Source organism: Pseudophryne corroboree, chromosome 7 (genome assembly GCF_028390025.1).
Source record: "Pseudophryne corroboree isolate aPseCor3 chromosome 7, aPseCor3.hap2, whole genome shotgun sequence".
NCBI classification, from domain to species: domain Eukaryota; kingdom Metazoa; phylum Chordata; class Amphibia; order Anura; family Myobatrachidae; genus Pseudophryne; species Pseudophryne corroboree.
Genome location: NC_086450.1, coordinates 506,519,023 through 506,543,185, shown reverse-complemented (window position 1 = coordinate 506,543,185; position 24,163 = coordinate 506,519,023). Strand labels below are relative to the sequence as shown.

General features: G+C 49.7%; 1 protein-coding gene across 1 annotated transcript in view; it reads right to left on the bottom strand.

The window, feature by feature from the left end:
• Positions 1-24,163, bottom strand: part of LOC134944448 (uncharacterized) — a 252,162-nt gene that overhangs the window by 45,495 nt on the left and 182,504 nt on the right. The gene's annotated exons all lie outside the window — the stretch shown is intronic.

Genomic DNA, 24,163 nt, shown 5'->3' with positions numbered 1-24,163 from the left:
AAGGGCTATTCCTCACATGAATTCTGTGTTGCCTCATCTGCGACACAGGCCCTCATTCTGAGCTGATCGCACGTAGGAACATTTTGCTGCCCGTGCGATCAACTAGACGCCAGCTATGGGGGAGTGTATTTTAGCATAGCAGGGCTGTGATCGCTTGTGCAGCCGAGCTATGCTAAAAAAGTTTCCTGCAAAACAAGACCAGGGTCAGACTTACTTACCCTGTGCGACGGATCCAGCGATGAAGGTCCCAGGATTGACGTCAGACAACCGCCTGGACACGCCTGCGTTCGCCTCACCACGCCTTGAAAACGGTCAATTGACGCCCCAGAACTCCTCCCACCTGTCAGTCTTCATGTGATCGCTGCTGTATTCACTTTCTGCGCTGGCGTCGTCGCTGGGTTGTCGCCGGGCAACAACACGCATATAAGATGTAAAATATAAAGAAAGATACTACACTACACGTCTCAGAGCGTCTTGGTAGCGTGTCATGCCATATGGGATATGGCAAGGACAACCCGTAAGTGAGAACAGATCAGCATGGTTAATAGAACCATAACTAAAACCACAGATTAGCTGCAAGGCAAGAACCCCACATTGTAATTGCTGGGTACGATCAGGAAATAGGGTCTGATTCAGACCTGTATCCAGCCGCGCGTTCGCACGCAGCTGCCACATCCAGGGAGGGTGCTAACTAGGTGGCCAGTATGCAATTGCAAGGGACAGCTCTGTTTTGTGCGAGTGGCTTGGGGTTGGACTACACTACAAGCAATGGCATGCCCATGACGCAGGGCAGTTCCTTGTAGCGGCATGCTGGGACACCTGTGTCAGATGGTTCATTTGCATCGGGTTGGATGGGGTGGGTACAAGTCAAGATACTAATGATGATGCTACATCTGAGATAGAAACACACCTAGGTGGACAGGGTTCCACTTGCAGATGCACCGATTCTCAGAATACTCGTACAGGTCTCGCATTATCATAAGAGAGTAAGGAGCCTATGTACTAAGCCCTGGATGGAGATAAAGTGGACGGAAATAAAACACCAGCCAATCAGCTCCTAACTGTCATTTTTCAAGCACAGCCTGTAACATGGCAGTTAGGTGCTGATTGGCTGATACTTTATTTCTCTCCATTTTAGGCAGGACTGATTTTCAGAAGCAAAAAAAAACCTGCACATCAAGTAAGGACACCAGCGGCATAACAAGGGTGAGGCCAGTGGGCATGTGACCTGGGCGTCTATGAAAAGGGGGTTCTGTTGCAGTAGTATGCCTTCAGGGTCAGTACTAGCCCATGGGGGGTCATTCTGAGTTTATCGCTAGCTAGCTACTTTTTGCAGCCGTGCAAACGCATAGTCGCCACCCACAGGGGAGTGTATTTTCACTTTGCAAGTGTGCGATCGCCTGTGCAGCCGAGCGGTACAAAAAAGTTTTGTGCAGTTTCTGAGTAGCTCAGAACTTACTCAGCCGCTGCGATCACATCAGCCTGTCTGGTCCCGGATTTGACGTCACACACGCACCCTGCAAACGCCTGGACACGCCTGCGTTTTCCCAACCACTCCCAGAAAACAGTCAGTTGACACCCACAAACGCCCTCTTCCTGTCAATCACCTTGTGATCGGCTGTGTGAATGGATTCTTCATAAAATCCATCTCTCAGCAACGATCCATATGCGCAGTAGTGACCTGTTTGCCGCGCAGCAAAAAAAACTATGGTGCAATCAGGTAGGAATGACCCCCTATGTGTGAGTGGCTACAGTAGTGAGACGTAGTGTACATATATGTTCCTGATCAGGGGCGGATTGGGATAAAAAAACAGCCTGGGAAATTTCTGGATGCAGCCCTAATGGAGGCGCAGTCTGTGGGGGGGTGGAGTATGTCACGAGGGGCAGGAAACTCGCTCCTCACAGGGCCTAATTCTGTTAGATGCAGTTGCAGCCTTCCTTGAGTTTTTTACAGAAATTGGGTCTGCTAATTTATGCTAATAAAACTCCCTAGTGTACATCCGTGTGTCTGAATGACCCACTGTCAGTAGCTACAAACACTGGAATAATGCTTTGTGTGTCATAAGACGCCACCATTAGTTAAGCCACTGACACTTTTACCAGCCCTGTGCTATGTGCAGATCATCCGTCTGAGTTTGGCCTCAAATGTGAGCATAATAAAGAAATATTATAAGAATAATATATCAAGGGAGAGCTATATAATTCTAAAATTTATTTACTACATTAATTTAAAAACACATTAAAAATCAAAATTCATGGGGCGTGGCTTGGACTGCAGGCTGAGTGGCTGTGATACCTGTGAGCTCCACGGAATACGGAGACAAACAGCTTATAGAACCCTGTTCTTAACCCCACCAGCACTCCATACCACTGCTAATCAGCTGCCTGGATCATCCTGTGTCGGTGGGGCTGAGCTGCGGAGCCGGGGGGCGGTTTTTCCGACCCTGCGGTTTGAGGCCTCCCCGCCCCACTGAAGCCAGGACCTCGAGTTCCCCTGCCGCTGCATCGACCCGCCGGGAGTCCGGGGACGGGAGCTTGATGTCCGTGGCTGGCGCCTGCCGGACTTGGCTTCATCCTCCCCGCTTCGATGGGCGTTAGCTGAAGCGCTGAAGGTCTGCACGCCGGGAGCCTGTACGCACTGCATGTAGTGGGAGTCCCAGCTGGCGGGCAGCACCTGTCGTTGATCGATAGCGGTGGCGGAGGACCTGGTGGCCGCGGGCCCACCCTTTAGAAGACGCTGACTCCCCTGCAGCTGTATACCTGTGTGGCGGCCCCCTCATCACGGCTCTACAAGTGAGTAGGCAATAAGGGGCCAGTGTGTGTTGCACCCCTGACTACCTGGGGACCCCTGTGTATATCTGACCGCGGGCTTCCGTTGGGGATCGCGGTGGGCTCCCTCATGGGGTGCGGACGGCAGCTGAGGCACCTGCTTTGTTACCTAGGGCGGTCGGGCCCATTGCCGCTAGCTGTGGGGCTTGCTGGAGGACACAGATCAGTGCGGTTTGTGCCCATTTGCTGCGGCCCTGCGCCAGGCCTCTGGGGACTACTGCTGCGGATGACCCTGGCGACACTGAATGAGTGGGCTGGAATGTTGAAGTCATCGCAGATCTAGATGTGACTTTCCGTATTGGCTCTCCTCTCCCTCTCCTGCACTCATCAATGCTCTGACCTGCTCTGACTGATGCCTTAACCGTATTGCCTGGGAGAAGATCTCAATTTGCGCCTTCTATCTTTTTTATTTATTTTTTTTATTATCTTTTGTGTGTCTAACATCATCCTCAGTCATTATGCCTCCGAAGAAACATAAAGTGTCCAAATCTGTGTCTCAGGTGGCTTTTTTCAAGCCTTCGCCCCTTCGTGCTGCTGCTGCGTCGAAGAATGCAACGAACGTTGCAGCACTGTCACTGCCCACAGCGCTGACTAATCTCCTCAGCTGAACGAGGGTGGCGCCTTAACAGTCCACACTATGGAACTCCTACTGGCGCAGTTCAGGGACGAAGTTGCGGCAGAGTTTCGCGCAACGTTCCAAGCATGTCAACATGCCATAGACGACCTAGGCGAACGCACCGATCATTTAGAATCCACAATGGGAGAAGTGGTGGGTTCTCATAACGATCTGATTGTTTCCCACGAGACACTGGAAAGTGAGGTGTCTCTTCTTCGTGACAAAATGGCTGATATCGAGGATAGATCGCGCTGGATCAACCTTAAGTTGCGGGGTGTCCTAGAAACCGTCTCAAACAGTAGTCTTCATGATGCCCCGGACGGGGTCCCTCGTCATGTCTTAGGGGGACATTTACTAAGCAGTGATAAGAGCAGAGAAGTGAGCCAGTGGAGAAGTTGCCTATGGCAACCAATCAGCACTGAAGTAATATCTATAATTTGCATACTATAGAATGATACAGAGCTGCTGATTGGTTGATGGGGCCACTTCTCCACTGGCTCACTTCTCCGCTCTTATCACTGCTTAGTAAATGTCCTCCTTAATGAGGATACATATTTTCCATATTAAGGAAGCTCTACTCAAGGCTGCCAGACCATCGTCGCATTCGGAAGATATTGTCAGGAATCCGTATTCTCCATTGCATCACTTCCAGTGAACAGGCGTCTCTTGGCTTCAGTCCTCTGTTTTCAGAGTATTCCCTGTGAATTGGACCTGTGGAACTACAGGTCCCAGCAGTTCCAGTCTTCAGTCTCCTGCAGCCCACAGCTCACTGTGCTCCTCCTAACCAGTTCTATTTTTTGGTAACCACTGGTTTCAGCCAGCAGCCTGGAGTACACAGTGCTTCTAGTTAAACAGCATTAACTCCCGGTGCACTACTGATCCCAGCCAGCAACCAGCAGTGCATTGAAAACTGTCTACAGAATTATTCTCCCGGTTAATCACCAGCTCCAGTTAACTCTCAGCTGATCTGGGCACCCAATCCTAGAGGATGTGTTCTCAGAGATTCATCCAATCCTCACAGAGCAAGGGATATAAACTCCAGTTCCTGGCTCATTCTCATTGCCTTGGACGAGTCACAATTGGTGTGTCAAGTCTCCAGTGGTTCCCCGTGTTCCAGTCTCCAGTGGTTCCCCGTGTTCCAGTCTCCAGAGGTTCCCCGTGTTCCAGTCTCCAGAGGTTCCCCGTGTTCCAGTCTCCAGAGGTTCCTCTCATATATTCATTCCATTCATCATTCTGCATTTCTCCTGCTTGTTCCAGACTCCAGCCACAGCCTGCCACAGTTCATCAGCAGTAAGAGACTCTCCTCAGGTGTTATTCATTGCTATGAGGGGCCGTTCAAGTCAAAATTACAGCTTTCGCCTAACTTGTGCACCTTATTACCAGCATTCCATTCTGTGCATTGCATCCAGCACTTTAACACGCATGCTGAGTTAGGACTGTCTCCTGCCTGGGCCTTGCTTGGCTAAAGAACTTTTATGTTACAGAGATTGCGTGCTTTGCAAGTATTACCGGAGTTCTGTTTTCCAAACCATTTGCATTTATCAAGTTGTTCCACGTTACCGGAGTTTTGCTTTGTTTCAATTATTATTTACAAATCCGTTTACATCCAGCTCCCAGGTTATTTCACATTTGTGTTACCAGTGACTTTATTTTGCTTAAAATCATTTGCATCCAGTTATCAAGTTATTTTCACGTTTTGTTGTCAGACTTTATTTGCTTTAAACCTTCTGCATTCAGCCATCAACTTATCACCAAGATATATTTGTGTTGCCAAAGACTTTTTATCACTACCTTGGATTCAGTTACCGTTTATCATTTCATTTCTGCTACTACCAATGCTACGTACCATCTATTATTATATTATTGTTCTGTGACTTTTGTGTTTATTAAACATCAGCGCATATGCGCAGGACTTTATTCAGTCTCCACGTTTCATACGTCATTCCAACACTGACCCACTAGTGCCCCCTCCGGGAACAGACAAAATCAGAATCCTGACAACCTGACAGATATATTATGACACTACCAACTCTTTGGAGACTTCTCTCAGGCTACCCTTCAAAAAAGGCGCTCATTTCAGCACGTTACATCTGTTCTTTGGAAAGAAGGCATTCTTTATAGATGGGGCTTCCCGACTAAGCACCTAATCTCCCGGGAGGGATCCACCGTGGCTGTTGCTACGGTTGATGATGGCATGAAGCTTCTTACCAGATGGGGCCTCTCCAGTACTTCGGGAACTTCTCCACCTGATCGCCGCCTTCTGCAGGACTGGGCGACGGTTGGGAAGCATACCTAAACATTCCCGTAGGCAGGGGATGCCTGTCATTTATCTTGATGCCTCCAAGGACTTACTCTTGTAATAGTCTCAGAATTGTTTCCTGATGGTTGGGTTCTTTTCCCCTTCTTTAGCGCTCTTCTTTTCTCTTTTTCCTACTGTTAAGGCTGTAGAGCGCATGTTACATTTTCCACTGTTCTCAGTCATGGGCTAATATGTGTTATTGAGGTTTATTGGATGGGTGTGAGGGAGGTGGGTCGCTACCCCCCCCTTCATTTTCTGGGTGAGGCGTTTACTGCTAGACGCCTCGCTATGACTCCTGCTGGAGTCTGTTCTTTGACTTTTTATATTCGTCTTGTTTTTGTATATGTTTCCCCTGATGTGTCTGCTTTCTTGTCTTTCCCTCCCCCCATCTGGATTATGTGTCGGACAGTGATGTGCACATACAAAAATAGCTTGGTTTTAGCCACATCTTTACCCCTACACTATGGTTAATTGTATCTCAATTAATGCCAAAGGTCTGAACTCGCCGCAGAAGAGGAAAGTAGCTTTGTCTTCCTTTCATAAGATGAAAGCGCAGATTGTAGCGGTTCAGGAGACGCATTTCTGCAGAGTAGACTCCCCCCGTCCCCGCTTCTTTGACAATAGATTCCCTGACTGTTATATGGCCAATGGCCCCACTAAGAAAGCAGGAGTTGCTATTTTAGGCTCACAACATTGCCCATTTGTAGTTTCCTCTCTATACGCTGACCTTGAGGGGAGATTTTTGATATTAGCTGGATGACTTGAGGATACTGACGTTACTATAGCCTCCTATTATGGCCATAATTCCAAACAGCTTCCCTTTTGCATAAAATTTTGTACAGTTTTCCAGAAATATAATAAAGGGGCTGTTATTGTCCTAGGCGATTTTAATTTGGTCTTGGGTCCCCGGGTTGATAGATCCCGTTCTACGGTGTTGAAAACTGTAGCCCACCCCCCACCCCGGATTGCGCCTCGGGTCTCCGTAACTTATTAGGTGAATTTGACCTATATGATTCATGGCGCTCAATTCACCCGACGGTCAGAGATTACACCTACTACCTACTACTCACATGTCCATCGTACATACTCAAGGATCGACTTGTTGTTGGCAGACAAATGGACTCTGCCATCTATAAGACGTATTGATATACTACCCATGACTTGGTCTGATCATTCCCCTTTATTTGTCCAACAGGACTTACCGCTGCACAAAGCTGCCCCGGGCCCTTGGAGACTTGGTAGATTCATTCTAGCTCAGCCAGAGGCCAAGCAGTCCATTCAGGATTCTATTTCCATGTATTTGCAAACCAATTCCCCCGAGAAGACGAACACTTTTAATCACTGGTGTTCCCTTAAGGCGGTAGTGCGTGGATCGGCCATCCAAACGGCAGCCAGACTTAAAAAGACCTACAGGGCTGCGTTTGCTGAGGCTGAAAGTGCAGCTGCCAGATTGGAGACTGTGCACAATGCGATAAGCCACTTTATAAATTTATTTTCCAGGCACGGGAAAAGGTTAATACTTATGCTCTCCAAGAGGTTCAACGAAATTTGGCTCGGATGAATCGGCGCTTCTACGTTTTCGGTGACAGGGCTGGACGCCTTCTCGCCAGGAAACTAAGAGGCCGTCGGGCGAAAGCACGGGTGCACCATGTGTATAGCTCCATGGGCAGTAAAGTTTCGGACCCCTATGACATTGCTAATAACTTTGCGGAGTATTACTCCCAGCTTTATAATTTATGTACAGACCCCAATACCCACCAGTTATCTGATTCGGATGTTGATGCGTTTCTGAGTGGTTTGAGCCTGCCTGCCCTGGACCCGGCCGTCTGCCGATCTCTATGCGCTCCCTGGTCTCTTTCTGAGGTGGAAGCAGCTATCGATGCTATGCCTGCAGACAAGGTTCCGGGTCCTGACGGTTACCCTGCAAATTTTTATAAATCCTATAAAAGCAGTCTGGCCCCGTTGCTCTTGGCAGTCTTCAATGAGACGTCCGCCTAGGGGAGACTCCCGGGAGAAATACTGGAAGCACAGATTGTAGCGATTACAAAACCAGGTAAGCCCCCTTCCTCGGTTCATAACTACTGTCCGATTGCCCTGCTCAATACGGACATTAAATTATTTGCTAAGGTCACTGCAACCCGTCTAGGTCCCCTCCTCCCCTAGCTGATCGCGGCTGACCAGGTTGGGTTTGTCCCGGGCAGGAAGGCCCCGGATAATACTCGCAGAGTGCTCGACATTATTGAATACTGTGATCATTACAAAGAACCATTGTTAGTTTTGTCTTTGGACGCCGAGAAGGCGTTCGATAGACTGCATTGGAGGTATCTGAAATCAGTACTACAGTGCCTTGGCTTTAGTGGCCAGATATTGGACTCTATCCTGGCATTGTATTCTGCTCCTTCTGCGAGGGTATTTGTAAATGGCTGTTTGTCCGCGAAATTTGAAATTTCTAATGGCACTAGACAGGGTTGCCCACTGTCCACCATTATATGTGCTTTAGCTATAGAGCCGTTGGCTGAAAAGATCAGATCTACTGACGGTATTAGGGGCCCTGAAATAGGGGGTTTGACCCATAAAATTAGTTTATTTGCGGATGATATTTTACTTTGCCTGCTGCATCCCGAAACTTCGCTCTCTCCGCTTCATCAAGTGCTGGAGGAATACTCCTGTATCTCCTACTATAAACGTAATACATCTAAGACTGAGGCTTTCCCCATAAACATCCCGATCAAGGAGGTTAAGATGCTTAAGGACAAATACAGATACGCATGGCAACATAAATCTATTAAATACCTTGGGGTCCATTTGGCTAGAGATAGCGACTTATTTGACTGTAACTACACGGTATTGCTTCACAACGTTAAGAAGCTGATTAAGTACTGGCAGAACCATGATATATCCTGGTTGGGACGCATTGCGGCTGCTAAGATGATTTTACTTCCCAAACTAATGTACCTATTCCGGGCCATACCCAGACCTCTCCCTAAACTACTTAGTAATAAGTTATATGGGGTGCTTTCCCGGTACATTTGGAAGGGTTCTAAACCGCGCATAGCTAGACAGACTCTTGTTCTGCATAAACATTCTAGTGGGGTGGCCTACCCCGATCTAGATGGATATCATGCAGCATGCATACTTAGTCAGATACGGGACTGGTTTACCTCTCAGGCTCCTAAGCCTTGGGTATTAATAGAACGCTCCTTTGTGTTACCGACAATACTTACTGACCTGCTATGGCTACCTCCCCGCATTGCCCCTCCCCTACCTGGCCCAGGAGCTGCAATAAAAACAACCTTTTCAGTGTGGCATAGCACTATCTCTAAACATGACGACATAAGGCTACCCACTCCAGAATTAACGCTCTCGACTATAGCGCAGCTTATTCCGGATTTGAGGCTTGATTGATGGACGCTGGCTGGTCTCTAGACTCTGAGAGATATTTTCCCAGAGTGCCAGATGGCTTTTCCCAATTGCAGGCACAGTTCCACATCCCCAAACAGGACTTCCTAAATTTCTTCAATTGCGACTTTGGCTGGCAACCTACCTTCCAAGGCCGTATGTTCTACCTCCCTTTCCTAAAATATTGCTTTCCAGACTAACCTCCCCTCTGCATCGAGCTCAAGTTAAATGGGAAAGGGAGCTAGCTAGAACTTTACGGGAGGATGAATGGGACGCTATTTCTTTTAATTGTTTTAAGATGTCCAAATGTTTGAGTCACTCAGAGATGTTTTACAAACTGTGCCAGAGGGCGTACTTTACACCTGAGCGGCAACATAGTATATGGCCCTCCACTTCTCAGTTCTGTTGGAGAAATTGCGGTCACATTGGGAATATATATCATGTTTTTTGGGAATGTTCAGTGCTCCGCCCGCTCTGGTCTGAGGTGTTCTCGCTGATAGAAGATGTGCTATCAGTGCCAATAACGGCTGACCCAGTAGTGGCGTTATTTCATTACACTACACAAAATCTCTCTAGTAATGATGCATACCCTATGGGAATATACTGATTTCCACTAAGGCCACCATAGCACTGTTGTGGAAATTCGCTTCTGTGCCGAATATTAGGCACATTGTGAATATTGGAGGTCATTCCGAGTTGTTCGCTCGCAAGGCGATTTTAGCAGAGTTGCTCACGCTAAGCCGCCGCCTACTGGGAGTGAATCTTAGCATCTTAAAATTGCGTACGATGTATTCGCAATATTGCGATTAGCACACTTCTTAGCAGTTTCAGAGTAGCTTCAGACTTACTCGGCATCTGCGATCAGTTCAGTGCTTGTCGTTCCTGGTTTGACGTCACAAACACACCCAGCGCTCGCCCAGACACTCCCCCGTTTCTCCGGCCACTCCCGCGTTTTTTCCAGAAACGGTAGCGTTTTTTCCCACACGCCCATAAAACGGCCTGTTTCCGCCCAGTAACACCCATTTCCTGTCAATCACACTACGATCGCCGGAGCGATGAAAAAGCCGTGAGTAAAAATACTACCTTCATAGCAAAAATACTTGGCGCAGTCGCAGTGCGGACATTGCGCATGCGCACTAAGCGGAAAATCGCTGCGATGCGATGAAATTTACCGAGCGAACAACTCGGAATGAGGGCCCAAGTACATAAACACTATCTGCTTGAAACGGCCGAATGTTCATATACTGCCGTCACCCAATCTGCACGTGTGAAGTGGTCTAAGTGGAATGCATACCGAAAGAATACTGGGCAGTCCATTATCTATAATGACCTTATTGACTTAACTGTGCTGCACTCGCCAAGTGGTAACCTACCCCTTGATATTCTTTAAAGCTTGTTTGATGGTTGTTGTGCATGACACAAGATGCAATGCTCTTATCCTAACTTGTCTACCCCTGTTTGTCTTTGTCTACTCCTTATGTTTCTTTGCCAACCTTACTTACTTGATTGTAAGTTGTTTAATTCATTTTGATGTGTATAGAGGTGATTACATCTCTCCAAATTTGGAATTGTCAGATGGTTTATGGCAGCATTGTTGGTGTCACCTACATGTATTATGATATGCTGAATCTTTACTCAATAAAAATGTATTTAAAAAAAATAATAATCTAAATTCCTCATGACAAACAGTTGACACATTTCAGAAAACAATATATACAGAGGATCCTCTGACGAAACCGCAGGTGTACGGGTGTGGAAAAACGCGCAAGAACAATACTATACCCATCCTGGACAATTGGCTCTCCCGGTATCTACATTGGTAAACTATTCCAGCCACGTATGGGACCTGTATGCATCACGTTACCTACATAAGGACATTGATATCATCCCCAGCTGTGAAATAAGGATCCGGTAAGACAGCTCCCTTTTGCACACAGCACATTCACACAAGCACGGACACAACTGCTGCGGGCACAGGTGGAAGCAAAGCGCTGCTAGGTAATTGGAGACTCCGGCGCCCTCCCCCTGCCCTGGGTGTAGTACGAGTGACCGGCGGTCTCCTGACCGCCGGTCACCTTACCGACGCCGGGATCCCGGCAGCATACCGACGCCGGGATCCCGGCGGGGAGGGGCGAGTGCAGCAAGCCCCTTGCGGGCTCGATGGCGACTTCCCACTCTATGGGTGTCGTGGACACCCACGAGTGGAAATAGTCCCTGTTGGTCGGCATGCCGACCATCGGCATAGTGAGCCGTCGGGCTCACGGAGGAGGTCATGTGACTGGCGGTCAGCCGATCGGCGGTCACATGACTACCACCCCCCTGCCCCTGTCTATATTAAAACCGAACGGAGGAGGAACCAACAATTGTCTGTATTATCAGACTAAAGAACCTCAAACAACAGTGAAACGATTATTAAGATCAGCAGCGTGCCTTTACTCACGGGTCTGTTATTTGTTTAAGAAAAATAGACACTATAGAGGCATATACAAGTGTGTGTCAAGTATACTCTTTTATAAAAGGACAATACTAATATGGATCACTGATTCAGGTGGACTTTAATAGTGACTTGCAATAGTCACACTAACAAGGGTATTAATTTATTCAATATATGTATATATTGTTTTGTGAAATATGTGTCAACTGTTTGTCATGATGAATTTTGATTTTTAATGTGTTTTTAAATTAATTTAGTAAATAAATTTTAGAATGATATAGCGCTCCCTAGATATTATAAGAATAATGTATTTCTTTTTTATGCTTTGGATTTTGACGCTTCAGTGGCGCCATTTGGGAGCCGCAAATTATTATTAATTTCATGTTATAAACGAGCAGGATTGGTGGTTTTACAAGCGCCAGGGATTTTCTTGTGTTGGTCAAATGTGAGCAATTCAGTGTCCCTATAAGTAACCACTACTGGCAACACGACCGTGTCACTCCTATAACATGCCTATTCTGTGTTACAACTGCTTCTGATTAGAAAACCACCTAGGAATGCCCAACAACAATACTGGTCATGTATGTTGTGTGTACAGGGGGCTCTGTGTGAGGTGCTGTGTGTTCAAGGAGTTGCGTGTCAGTGTGTGAGATGCTGTGTGTACAGAGAGCTGTGTGTCAGTGTGTGAAGTGCTGGGTGCAGGGGATGTGTGTCTGTGTGAGAGATGGTTGTGAGCGGCTGGGTGCAGGAGGCTGTGTGTCAGTGTGTGTGATGCTGGGTGCAGGTGGCTGTGTGTCAGTGTGTGTGATGCTGGGTGCAGGTGGCTGTGTGTCAGTGTGTGTGATGCTGGGTGCAGGTGGCTGTGTGTCAGTGTGTGTGATGCTGGGTGCAGGTGGCTGTGTGTGAGATGATGTGTGTACAGGGATCTGTGTGTCAGTGTGTGAGGTGCTGGGTACAGGGGGCTGTGTGTCAGTGTGCAAGGTGCTGGGTGCAGGGGGCAGTGTGTGAGGTGCTGGGTACAGGGGGCTGTGTGTCAGTGTGCAAGGTGCTGGGTGCAGGGGGCAGTGTGTGAGGTGCTGGGTACAGGGGGCAGTGTGTGAGGTGCTGGGTATAGGGGGCAGTGTGTGAGGGGCAGGGGGCAGTGTGTGAGAGGTAGGGTGCAGGGTCTGTGTGTGTCAGTGTGTGAGGGACTGTATACAGGGGTCTGTGTGTGTCAGTGTGTGTGGGGCTGGGTAAATGGTGCAGTGTGTGAGGTGCTAGGTGCAGGGGGCAGTGTGTGAGGTGCTAGGTGCAGGGGGCAGTGTGTGAGGTGCTAGGTGCAGGGGGCAGTGTGTGAGGTGCTGGGTACAGTGGTCGGTGTGTGAGGGGCAGGGTGCAGTGTGTGAGGTAGTGATGAGCGCCTGAAATTTTTCGGGTTTTGTGTTTTGGTTTCGGGTTCGGTTCCGCGGCCGTGTTTTGGGTTCGACCGCGTTTTGGCAAAACCTCACCGAATTTTTTTTGTCGGATTCGGGTGTGTTTTGGATTCGGGTGTTTTTTTCAAAAAACCCTAAAAAACAGCTTAAATCATAGAATTTGGGGGTCATTTTGATCCCATATTATTATTAACCTCAAAAACCATACTTTCCACTCATTTTCAGTCTATTCTGAATACCTCACACCTCACAATATTATTTTTAGTCCTAAAATTTGCACCGAGGTCGCTGAGCGACCCTAGTGGCCGACACAAACACCTGGCCCATCTAGGAGTGGCACTGCAGTGTCACGCAGGATGTCCCTTCCAAAAAACCCTCCCCAAACAGCACATGACGCAAAGAAAAAAAGAGGCGCAATGAGGTAGCTGTGTGAGTAAGATTAGCGACCTTAGTGGCCGACACAAACACCGGGCCCATTTAGGAGTGGCACTGCAGTGTCACGCAGGATGTCCCTTCCAAAAAACCCTCCCCAAACAGCACATGACGCAAAGAAAAAAAGAGGCGCAATGAGGTAGCTGTGTGAGTAAGATTAGCGACCGTAGTGGCCGACACAAACACCGGGCCCATTTAGGAGTGGCACTGCAGTGTCACGCAGGATGTCCCTTCCAAAAAACCCTCCCCAAACAGCACATGACGCAAATAAAAAAAGAGGCGCAATGAGGTAGCTGTGTGAGTAAGATTAGCGACCCTAGTGGCCGACACAAACACCGGGCCCATCTAGGAGTGGCACTGCAGTGTCACGCAGGATGGCCCTTCCAAAAAACCCTCCCCAAACAGCACATGACGCAAAGAAAAAAAGAGGCGCAACGAGGTAGCTGACTGTGTGAGTAAGATAAGCGACCCTAGTGGCCGACACAAACACCGGGCCCATTTAGGAGTGGCACTGCAGTGTCACGCAGGATGTCCCTTCCAAAAAACCCTCCCCAAACAGCACATGACGCAAAGAAAAATAAAAGAAAAAAGAGGTGCAAGATGGAATTGTCCTTGGGCCCTCCCACCCACCCTTATGTTGTATAAACAAAACAGGACATGCACACTTTAACCAACCCATCATTTCAGTGACAGGGTCTGCCACACGACTGTGACTGATATGACGGGTTGGTTTGGACCCCCCCCAAAAAAGAAGCAATTAATCTCTCCTTGCACAAACTGGCTCTACAGAGGCAAGATGTCCACCTCATCATCATCCTCCGATATATCACCGTGTACATCCCCCTCCTCACAGATTATCAATTCGTCCCCACTGGAATCCACCATCTCAGCTCCCTGTGTACTTTGTGGAGGCAATTGCTGCTGGTCAATGTCTCCGCGGAGGAATTGATTATAATTCATTTTAATGAACATCATCTTCTCCACATTTTCTGGATGTAACCTCGTACGCCGATTGCTGACAAGGTGAGCGGCGGCACTAAACACTCTTTCGGAGTACACACTTGTGGGAGGGCAACTTAGGTAGAATAAAGCCAGTTTGTGCAATGGCCTCCAAATTGCCTCTTTTTCCTGCCAGTATAAGTATGGACTGTGTGACGTGCCTACTTGGATGCGGTCACTCATATAATCCTCCACCATTCTTTCAATGGTGAGAGAATAATATGCAGTGACAGTAGACGACATGTCCGTAATCGTTGTCAGGTCCTTCAGTCCGGACCAGATGTCAGCATCAGCAGTCGCTCCAGACTGCCCTGCATCACCGCCAGCGGGTGGGCTCGGAATTCTGAGCCTTTTCCTCGCACCCCCAGTTGCGGGAGAATGTGAAGGAGGAGATGTTGACAGGTCGCGTTCTGCTTGACTTGACAATTTTCTCACCAGCAGGTCTTTCAACCCCAGCAGACTTGTGTCTGCCGGAAAGAGAGATCCAAGGTAGGCTTTAAATCTAGGATCGAGCATGGTGGCCAAAATGTAGTGCTCTGATTTCAACAGATTGACAACCCGTGAATCCTTGTTAAGCGAATTAAGGGCTCCATCCACAAGTCCCACATGCCTAGCAGAATCGCTCCGTGTTAGCTCCTCCTTCAATGTCTCCAGCTTCTTCTGCAAAAGCCTGATGAGGGGAATGACCTGACTCAGGCTGGCAGTGTCTGAACTGACTTCACGTGTGGCAAGTTCAAAGGGCAGCAGAACCTTGCACAACGTTGAAATCATTCTCCACCGCGCTTGAGACAGGTGCATTCCACCTCCTATATCGTGCTCAATTGTATAGGCTTGAATGGCCTTTTGCTGCTCCTCCAACCTCTGAAGCATATAGAGGGTTGAATTCCACCTCGTTACCACTTCTTGCTTCAGATGATGGCAGGGCAGGTTCAGTAGTTTTTGGTGGTGCTCCAGTCTTCTGTACGTGGTGCCTGTACGCCGAAAGTGTCCCGCAATTCTTCTGGCCACCGACAGCATCTCTTGCACGCCCCTGTCGTTTTTTAAATAATTCTGCACCACCAAATTCAAGGTATGTGCAAAACATGGGACGTGCTGGAATTTGCCCATATTTAATGCACACACAATATTGCTGGCGTTGTCCGATGCCACAAATCCACAGGAGAGTCCAATTGGGGTAAGCCATTCCGCGATGATCTTCCTCAGTTGCCGTAAGAGGTTTTCAGCTGTGTGCGTATTCTGGAAAGCGGTGATACAAAGCGTAGCCTGCCTAGGAAAGAGTTGGCGTTTGCGAGATGCTGCTACTGGTGCCGCCGCTGCTGTTCTTGCGGCGGGAGTCCATACATCTACCCAGTGGGCTGTCACAGTCATATAGTCCTGACCCTGCCCTGCTCCACTTGTCCACATGTCCGTGGTTAAGTGGACATTGGGTACAGCTGCCTTTTTTAGGACACTGGTGACTCTTTTTCTGAGGTCTGTGTACATTTTCGGTATCGCCTGCCTAGAGAAATGGAACCTAGATGGTATTTGGTACCGGGGACACAGTACCTCCAACAAGTCTCTAGTTGGCTCTGCAGTAATGATGGATACCGGAACCATGTTTCTCACCGCCCAGGATGCCAAGGCCTCAGTTATCCGCTTTGCAGTAGGATGACTGCTGTGATATTTCATCTTCCTCGCAAAGGACTGTTGGACAGTCAATTGCTTGGTGGAAGTAGTAAAAGTGGTCTTACGACTTCCCCTCTGGGATGACCATCGACTCCCAGCAGCAACAACAGCAGCGCCAGCAGCAGTAGGCGTTACACGCAAGGATGCATCGGAGGAATCCCAGGCAGGAGAGGAATCGTCCGAATTGCCAGTGACATGGCCTGCAGGACTATCCCTCCTGGGGAAGGAGGAAATTGACACTGAGGGAGTTGGTGGGGTGGTTTGCGTGAGCTTGGTTACAAGAGGAAGGGATTTACTGGTCAGTGGACTGCTTCCGCTGTCACCCAAAGTTTTTGAACTTGTCACTGACTTATTATGAATGCGCTGCAGGTGACGTATAAGGGAGGATGTTCCGAGGTGGTTAACGTCCTTACGCCTACTTATTACAGCTTGACAAAGGGAACACACGGCTTGACACCTGTTGTCCGCATTTCTGTTGAAATACCTCCACACCGAAGAGCTGATTTTTTTGGTATTTTCACCAGGCATGTCAACGGCCATATTCCTCCCACGGACAACAGGTGTCTCCCCGGGTGCCTGACTTAAACAAACCACCTCACCATCAGAATCCTCCTGGTCAATTTCCTCCCCAGCGCCAGCAACACCCATATCCTCCTCATCCTGGTGTACTTCAACACTGACATCTTCAATCTGACTATCAGGAACTGGACTGCGGGTGCTCCTTCCAGCACTTGCAGGGGGCGTGCAAATGGTGGAAGGCGCATTCTCTTCACGTCCAGTGTTGGGAAGGACAGGCATCGCAACCGACACAATTGGACTCTCCTTGTGGATTTGGGATTTCGAAGAACGCACAGTTCTTTGCGGTGCTACTGCTTTTGCCAGCTTGAGTCTTTTCATTTTTCTAGCGAGAGGCTGAGTGCCTCCATCCTCATGTGAAGCTGAACCACTAGCCATGAACATAGGCCAGGGCCTCAGCCGTTCCTTGCCACTCCGTGTGGTAAATGGCATATTGGCAAGTTTACGCTTCTCCTCCGACAATTTTATTTTAGGTTTTGGAGTCCTTTTTTTACTGATATTTGGTGTTTTGGATTTGACATGCTCTGTACTATGACATTGGGCATCGGCCTTGGCAGATGACGTTGCTGGCATTTCATCGTCTCGGCCATGACTAGTGGCAGCAGCTTCAGCACGAGGTGGAAGTGGATCTTGATCTTTCCCTAATTTTGGAACCTCAACATTTTTGTTCTCCATATTTTAATAGGCACAACTAAAAGGCACCTCAGGTAAACAATGGAGATGGATGGATACTAGTATACAATTATGGACGGACTGCCGAGTGCCGACACAGAGGTAGCTACAGCCGTGAACTACCGTACTGTACTGTGTCTGCTGCTAATATAGACTGGTTGATAAAGAGATGTAGTAGTATGTATAAGTATAAAGAAGAAAGAAGAAAAAAAACCACGGGTAGGTGGTATACAATTATGGACGGACTGCCGAGTGCCGACACAGAGGTAGCTACAGCCGTGGACTACCGTACTGTACTGTGTCTGCTGCTAATATAGACTGGTTGATAAAGAGATGTAGTAGTATGTATGTATAAAGAAGAAAGAAAAAAAAACCACGGGTAGGTGGTATACAATTATGGACGGACTGCCGAGTGCCGACACAGAGGTAGCTACAGCCGTGGACTACCGTACTGTACTGTGTCTGCTGCTAATATAGACTGGTTGATAAAGAGATGTAGTAGTATGTATGTATAAAGAAGAAAGAAAAAAAAACCACGGGTAGGTGGTATACAATTATGGACGGACTGCCGAGTGCCGACACAGAGGTAGCTACAGCCGTGAACTACCGTACTGTACTGTGTCTGCTGCTAATATAGACTGGTTGATAAAGAGATGTAGTAGTATGTATGTATAAAGAAGAAAGAAAAAAAAACCTCGGGTAGGTGGTATACAATTATGGACGGACTGCCGAGTGCCGACACAGAGGTAGCTACAGCCGTGAACTACCGTACTGTACTGTGTCTGCTGCTAATATAGACTGGTTGATAAAGAGATGTAGTAGTATGTATGTATAAAGAAGAAAGAAAAAAAAACCACGGGTAGGTGGTATACAATTATGGATGGACTGCCGAGTGCCGACACAGAGGTAGCTACAGCCGTGAACTACCGTACTGTACTGTGTCTGCTGCTAATATAGACTGGTTGATAAAGAGATGTAGTAGTATGTATAAGTATAAAGAAGAAAGAAGAAAAAAAACCACGGGTAGGTGGTATACAATTATGGACGGACTGCCGAGTGCCGACACAGAGGTAGCTACAGCCGTGGACTACCGTACTGTACTGTGTCTGCTGCTAATATAGACTGGTTGATAAAGAGATGTAGTAGTATGTATGTATAAAGAAGAAAGAAAAAAAAAACCACGGGTAGGTGGTATACAATTATGGACGGACTGCCGAGTGCCGACACAGAGGTAGCTACAGCCGTGGACTACCGTACTGTACTGTGTCTGCTGCTAATATAGACTGGTTGATAAAGAGATGTAGTAGTATGTATGTATAAAGAAGAAAGAAAAAAAAACCACGGGTAGGTGGTATACAATTATGGACGGACTGCCGAGTGCCGACACAGAGGTAGCTACAGCCGTGAACTACCGTACTGTACTGTGTCTGCTGCTAATATAGACTGGTTGATAAAGAGATGTAGTAGTATGTATGTATAAAGAAGAAAGAAAAAAAAACCTCGGGTAGGTGGTATACAATTATGGACGGACTGCCGAGTGCCGACACAGAGGTAGCTACAGCCGTGAACTACCGTACTGTACTGTGTCTGCTGCTAATATAGACTGGTTGATAAAGAGATGTAGTAGTATGTATGTATAAAGAAGAAAGAAAAAAAAACCACGGGTAGGTGGTATACAATTATGGACGGACTGCCGAGTGCCGACACAGAGGTAGCTACAGCCGTGGACTACCGTACTGTACTGTGTCTGCTGCTAATATAGACTGGTTGATAAAGAGATGTAGTAGTATGTATGTATAAAGAAGAAAGAAAAAAAAAACCACGGGTAGGTGGTATACAATTATGGATGGACTGCCGAGTGCCGACACAGAGGTAGCTACAGCCGTGGACTACCGTACTGTGTCTGCTGCGACTGGATGATAAATAATGATATAAAAAATATATATATATATCACTACTGCAGCCGGACAGGTATATATTATATAATGACGGACCTGCTGGACACTGTCTGTCAGCAGAATTAGTTTTTTATAGAATAAAAAAAAAAAAACACCACACAAGTGAAGTCACACGACGAGTGTTTAACTTTTTCAGGCAATCACAATATAGTATACTACTAACTATACTGGTGGTCAGTGTGGTCAGGTCACTGGTCAGTCACACTGGCAGTGGCACTCCTGCAGCAAAAGTGTGCACTGTTTAATTTTAATATAATATGTACTCCTGGCTCCTGCTATAACCTATAACTGGCACTGCAGTGCTCCCCAGTCTCCCCCACAATTATAAGCTGTGTGAGCTGAGCACAGTCAGATATATATACATAGATGATGCAGCACACTGGGCTGAGCAGTGCACACAGATATGGTATGTGACTGAGTCACTGTGTGTATCGTTTTTTTCAGGCAGAGAACGGATATATTAAATAAAACTGCACTGTCTGGTGGTCACTGTGGTCAGTCACTAGTAAACTCTGCACTCTCTACACTTCTACAGTACTCCTAAGCTCCAGTAAATCAGGTCAATCTCTCTCTCTCTCTTCTAATCTAAATGGAGAGGACGCCAGCCACGTCCTCTCCCTATCAATCTCAATGCACGTGTGAAAATGGCGGCGACGCGCGGCTCCTTATATAGAATCCGAATCTCGCGAGAATCCGACAGCGTCATGATGACGTTCGGGCGCGCTCGGGTTAACCGAGCAAGGCGGGAGGATCCGAGTCTGCTCGGACCCGTGAAAAAAAAACCATGAAGTTCGGGCGGGTTCGGATTCAGAGAAACCGAACCCGCTCATCTCTAGTGTGAGGTACAGGGGACAGTGTGTGAGGTGCTGGGTACAGGGGACAGTGTGAGGTGCTGGGTACAGGGTGCAGTGTGTGAGGTGCTGGGGACAGTGTGTGAGGTGCTGGGTACAGGGTGCAGTGTGTGAGGTGCTGGGTACAGGGTGCAGTGTGTGAGGTGCTGGGGACAGTGTGTGAGGTGCTGGGTACAGGGGACAGTGTGTGAGGTGCTGGGTACAAGGGCAGTGTGTAAGGTGCTGGGTACAAGGGCAGTGTGTGAGGTGCTGGGTACAAGGGCAGTGTGTGAGGTGCTGGGGGCAGTGTGTGAGGTGCTGGGTACAGGGGGCAGTGTGTGAAGTGCTTGGTACAGGGGACAGTGTGTGAGGTGCTGGGTACAGGGGGCAGTGTGTGAAGTGCTTGGTACCAGGGGCAGTGTGTGAGAGGCAGGGGGCAGTGTGTGAGAGGTAGGGTGCAGGGTCTGTGTGTGTCAGTGTGTGTGGGGCTGGGTAAATGGGGCAATGTGTGAAGTGCTGGGTACAGGGGGCAGTGTGTGAGGTGCTAGGTGCAGGGGGCAGTGTGTGAAGTGCTGGATACAGGGGGCAGTGTGTGAGGTGCTAGGTGCAGGCGGCAGTGTGTGAGGTGCAGGGGGCAGTGTGTGAGGTGCTAGGTGCAAGGGGCAGTGTTTGATGTGCTGGGTACAAGGGCAGTGTGTGAGGGGCAGGGTGCAGTGTATGAGGTGCTGGGTACAGGGGACAGTGTGTGAGGTGCTGGGTACAAGGGCAGTGTGTGAGGGACAGGAGGCAGTGTGTGCGGGGCAGGGTGCAGGGGGCAGTGTGTGAGGTGCTGCATACAGGGTGCAGTGTGTGAGGTGCTGGGGACAGTGTGTGAGGTGCTGGGTACAGGGGACAGTGTGTGAGGTGCTGGGTACAAGGGCAGTGTGTGAGGTGCTGGGGGCAGTGTGTGAGGTGCTGGGTATAGGGGGCAGTGTGTGAGGTGCTGGGTACAGGGGGCAGTGTGTGAAGTGCTTGGTACAGGGGACAGTGTGTGAGAGGTAGGGTGCAGGGTCTGTGTGTGTCAGTGTGTGTGGGACTGGGTAAATGGGGCAATGTGTGAAGTGCTGGGTACAGGGGGCAGTGTGTGAGGTGCTAGGTGCAGGGGGCAGTGTGTGAGGTGCTGGATACAGGGGGCAGTGTGTGAGGTGCTAGGTGCAGGGGGCAGTGTGTGAGGTGCTGGATACAGGGGGCAGTGTGTGAGGTGCTAGGTGCAGGCGGCAGTGTGTGAGGTGCTAGGTGCAAGGGGCAGTGTTTGATATGCTGGGGACAAGGGCAGTGTGTGAGGGGCAGGGTGCAGTGTATGAGGTGCTGGGTACAGGGGACAGTGTGTGAGGTGCTGGGTACAAGGGCAGTGTGTGAGGGACAGGAGGCAGTGTGTGCGGGGCAGGGTGCAGGGGGCAGTGTGTGAGGTGCTGCGTACAGTGGTCAGTGTGTGAGTGGGCAGGGTGCAGTGTGTGAGGTGCTGGGTACAGGGGACAGTGTGTGAGGTGCTGGGTACCAGGGGCAGTGTGAGAGGGTCAGGGGGCAGTGTGTGAGAGGTAGGGTGCAGGGTCTGTGTGTGTCAGTGTGTGTGGGGCTGGGTAAATGGTGCAGTGTGTGAGGTGCTAGGTGCAGGGGGCAGTGTGTGAGGTGCTGGGAACAGTGGCCCTCATTCCGAGTTGATCGGTCGCAAGGCGATTTTAGCAGAGTTACACACGCTAAGCCTACGCCTACTGGGAGTGTATCTTAGCTTCTTAAAATTGCGACCGATGTATTCGCAATATTGCGATTACAAACTACTTAGCAGTTTCAGAGTAGCTTCAACCTTACTCGGCATCTGCGATCAGTTCAGTGCTTGTCGTTCCTGGTTTGACGTCACAAACACACCCAGCGTTCGCCCAGGCACTCCCACCGTTTCGCCGGCTACTCCTGCGTTTTTTCCGGAAACGGTAGCGTTTTTAACCACACGCCCCTAAAACGCCGTGTTTCCGCCCAGTAACACCCATTTCCTGTCAATAACATTCATTACGATCGCCGGAGCGATGAAAAAGCCGTGAGTAAAAATACTATCTTCATAGCAAAGATACTTGGCGCAGTCGCAGTGCGAAAATTGCGCATGCGCACTAAGCGGATTTTCACTGCGATGCGATGAAAAATACCGAGCGAACAACTCGGAATGAGGGCCAGTGGTCGGTGTGTGAGGGGCAGGGTGCAGTGTGTGAGGTTCTAGGTGCAGGGGGCAGTGTGTGAGGTGCTGGGTACAGTGGTCGGTGTGTGAGGGGCAGGGTGCAGTGTGTGAGGTGCTGGGTACAGGGGACAGTGTGTGAGGTGCTGGGTACAGGGTGCAGTGTGTGAGGTGCTGGGGACAGTGTGTGAGGTGCTGGGTGCAGTGTGTGAGGTGCTGGGTACAGGGGACAGTGTGTGAGGTGCTGGGTACAGGGGACAGTGTGTGAGGTGCTGGGTACAGGGGACAGTGTGGGAGGTGCTGGGTACAGGGTGCAGTGTGTGAGGTGCTGGGGACAGTGTGTGAGGTGCTGGGTGCAGTGTGTGAGGTGCTTGGTACAGGGGACAGTGTGTGAGGTGCTGGGTACAGGGGACAGTGTGTGAGGTGCTGGGTACAGGGGACAGTGTGTGAGGTGCTGGGTACAGGGTGCAGTGTGTGAGGTGCTGGGTACAGGGGACAGTGTGTGAGGTGCTGGGTACAGGGTGCAGTGTGTGAGGTGCTGGGTACAGGGGACAGTGTGTGAGGTGCTGGGTGCAGTGTGTGAGGTGCTGGGTACAGGGGACAGTGTGAGGTGCTGGGTACAGGGTGCAGTGTGTGAGGTGCTGGGGACAGTGTGTGAGGTGCTGGGTGCAGTGTGTGAGGTGCTGGGTACAGGGGACAGTGTGTGAGGTGCTGGGTACAGGGGACAGTGTGTGAGGTGCTGGGTACAGGGGACAGTGTGTGAGGTGTTGGGTACAGGGGACAGTGTGTGAGGTGCTGGGTACAGGGTGCAGTGTGTGAGGTGCTGGGTACAGGGGACAGTGTGTGAGGTGCTGGGTACAGGGGACAGTGTGTGAGGTGCTGGGTACAGGGGACAGTGTGTGAGGTGCTGGGTACAGGGTGCAGTGTGTGAGGTGCTGGGTGCAGTGTGTGAGGTGCTGGGTACAGGGTGCAGTGTGTGAGGTGCTGGGGACAGTGTGTGAGGTGCTGGGTACAGGGGACAGTGTGTGAGGTGCTGGGTACAGGGGACAGTGTGAGGTGCTGGGTACAGGGTGCAGTGTGTGAGGTGCTGGGGACAGTGTGTGAGGTGCTGGGTGCAGTGTGTGAGGTGCTGGGTACAGGGGACAGTGTGTGAGGTGCTGGGTACAGGGGACAGTGTGTGAGGTGCTGGGTACAGGGGACAGTGTGTGAGGTGCTGGGTACCGGGTGCAGTGTGTGAGGTGCTGGGTACAGGGGATAGTGTGTGAGGTGCTGGGTGCAGGGGGCAGTGTGTGAGGTACTGGGTACAGTGGTCGGTGTGTGAGGGGCAGGGTGCAGTGTGTGAGGTGCTGGGTACAGGGGACAGTGTGTGAGGTGCTGGGTACAGGGGACAGTGTGTGAGGTCCTGGGTACAGGGGACAGTGTGTGAGATGCTGGGTACAGGGGACAGTGTGTGAGGTGCTGGGTACAGGGGACAGTGTGTGAGGTGCTGGGTACAGGGGACAGTGTGTGAGGTGCTGGGTACAGGGGACAGTGTGTGAGGTGCTGGGTACAGGGGACAGTGTGTGAGATGCTGGGTACAGGGGACAGTGTGTGAGGTGCTGGGTACAGGGGACAGTGTGTGAGGTGCTGGGTACAGGGGACAGTGTGTGAGATGCTGGGTACAGGGGACAGTGTGTGAGATGCTGGGTACAGGGGACAGTGTGTGAGGTGCTGGGTGCAGGGGGCAGTGTGTGAGGTACTGGGTACAGTGGTCGGTGTGTGAGGGGCAGGGTGCAGTGTGTGAGGTGCTGGGTACAGGGGACAGTGTGTGAGGTGCTGGGTACAGGGGACAGTGTGTGA